At 29.2% G+C, this 2,500-nt stretch overlaps 1 long non-coding RNA gene across 2 annotated transcripts in view; it reads right to left on the bottom strand.

Moving 5' to 3' along the window:
- The window catches only part of LOC106883190 (uncharacterized), a 96,798-nt gene that overhangs the window by 74,673 nt on the left and 19,625 nt on the right, over nucleotides 1–2,500 (bottom strand). Inside the window, exons 4-5 of one of the 2 annotated variants that reach the window (XR_001411090.3) lie at nucleotides 762–872; nucleotides 1–12 (exon numbers count right to left, since the gene is read on the bottom strand). The exon at nucleotides 1–12 is cut by the window's left edge and continues 114 nt beyond it. This is a non-coding gene — a long non-coding RNA (uncharacterized LOC106883190). The remainder of the gene's footprint in view (nucleotides 13–761; nucleotides 873–2,500) is intronic. The other variant, XR_016237405.1, reaches the window with a different exon arrangement.

Here is a 2,500-nt window from a genome sequence, read left to right on the forward strand (position 1 = left end):
CAGGTTATTTATCTAATTGTTATTATTAACGGATCAAAGTTAAAAATTCATATTATAAGTCATATTAAATAGAAAAATCACAATATGAATACATATATAATAGAATAAAAATATAATAAAAATATATTAAAAATTATTTAATTCAACAAATTAAAAAAAATAAAAGATTTAATAAAATTTAAACACCTAAAATTACAATACCGATATATATAGAAAATGCTAAACCTAAGGAAACCCTCAACGACTATATTATAAACACGTCAAATCCAACAACCTATCTATATAAATATTACGAGAATTAATAATTTAGTGTAAGATTTACCCCTATCTATACAAGTATAAATTACAATGTTTTATGTCAAACGTAAGTTAATAGTATTTTAATATTATTTAAAAAGATTATTTAGCAAAAACCACTATATACGTTATAAATTTATTGAATAAAAAAATCTATTCAATGAATTTGTTAACTTTGTTAATTTTTTTACTATTTCTTTGCATAATAGTACTTACTCGAATATTGCTTTGATTTTTTTTTATCACAGTCATAATCTATCTATTTTAAACAAATATCACGGTAGTCTAACAACAGAGGGAGAACCAATTTGTCAAGTTTTACTTCCCCCTCAAAGCAACATAGAGATTACAGTCCAGCAGTCCAACTGTAAACTTTGCAGTGTGTGTGTAAGAAAGAGAACATTGCATACAATGAATGAAATAAACATGAAATGAAGAAATCGTATATATAAAAGGGAATTTACGGGCCATTTGGATGTTGTTTCTATTCCATCCAAAGACAACTCTGCTCGTTTCGTTATCACTCTAGCATGTATTGGTGTTTTTCAATATTTCCCCATAAATACATTTATATGCTATAAAAAAGAAAATTTGAGAAATTATGAATTTTTTGTAACCCCACTTTCTGCACCCGATTATTTCTGTATAGAAATTAAACTATTAGAGAACCTGAGAAGGTCATTGCTGGCATTTATCCACAGAGATTTAAAAAAATTACGGAGATGTACTTGCATAGCAAGTGACTTAATCTGAGATCGTGTGCTGAAACAAAAACAATTGCAGCGTGGAAGATGTTTGTAAACCATTCAAGATCACACAAAAACCGTCAGTGTCACTTCAACATTAATTTGTGTCAAAATATTTACGTCGCTTTGAAACCACGTCCTGTTCACTGACAAGACTTCACAAAAGTGATGCAGCTCGAATTTTTGCCAGTGAACAAGTTGCAAGTATTATTGTAAGGTTTATAGCGTTCCAAACAGCCATAACAACAAAATCACTTTTAAATTTTTTACAAAAGATATACCGGTATAAAAAAAAAAAATATTCAATAAATAATGTTTTTACAGTATGTATACATTAATAGAATAAACTGTCGGTTTTCCAAATATGGGAGAAACTGAAGTTGACATTAAAAGTCCCTTATATAGAGCTATACTCACAAAAAAAGGATAGAACTATATTATCACACTCAAACTTGACAAACAAACACCCATTACTTTTTTCTTGCATGAGATTGATATCATGAAATTCTTCGAGTTAAGCTCTATCTTTAAGCTTGATTAAAATATAGTTTGCTTTGAAAATGAAAACAGTTAATTGTACTAAAATCTAAATTTTTGCTTTATATGTTTTCATGATATTTTACCTCACAACTTTTTTGATACAAATTTTTGTTGCATGGGACCAAAACTATAAAGTTCTTCATGCTTTCTTCTATCATTGAAGCTAAGGTAAATATATTTTGCTTTTAAAATAAAAAAGTTATTTAGATCTAAATCTGATTGGTGGCGCTACTTACTCTCTTTGCTACAAATTTTGATGTAAACTTTTTCTACTGGACCAAATCTCAATTTTTTATGCCAAAATGTAGCCAGGGATCAGTTCTCTTCAAAATTATTAACAGATTTCAATTTGATTAAGAACTGGGTTAGCGACTAGCTCTGAAAGAATCTGCGTGTGAGTAAACTGTGGCCTTAAGAATATCATTTATCTACTACCATAGTTGAATGATACACTAAATTTAAATAGGCAATTTACTCATTCTTGAATGTAATGATAGTAATGGCAAATTAAGTTATTGAAGTATCTATGTTGCATTAAGAGTGAATATTTCTTTATAAACAATGTTTTTCATTTTATTTCAGGGTGCATAAGCAAAATAATTTGCTTTTGCTCCCACGCGTGATGCTCCTATTTAAAGTTGGCCATGTGAAAAGCATGGTTTTTCAAGATGCAATGTAGCAACTTTTAGTGTTTGGCCTTGACTTTTACTAATGCTCATAGCAAAAGAAAGTGGGATAGGAAACTGTAACCGTTTAAATTGGAATGGGACATTAGATGGTATAACTGGTATACGAGGAATGAAGACGGTCTCACCTTTACCAAAACCAGTGAGAATATTTGTCTCAACGCATTTCCTCATAAGTTTGTGCACAATTAGTCTTGTATCTTTGCATAATTGTGGTTGAGACAAATTATG

Source organism: Octopus bimaculoides, chromosome 19 (genome assembly GCF_046866305.1).
Source record: "Octopus bimaculoides isolate indiv1 chromosome 19, ASM4686630v1, whole genome shotgun sequence".
Lineage (NCBI taxonomy): Eukaryota > Metazoa > Mollusca > Cephalopoda > Octopoda > Octopodidae > Octopus > Octopus bimaculoides.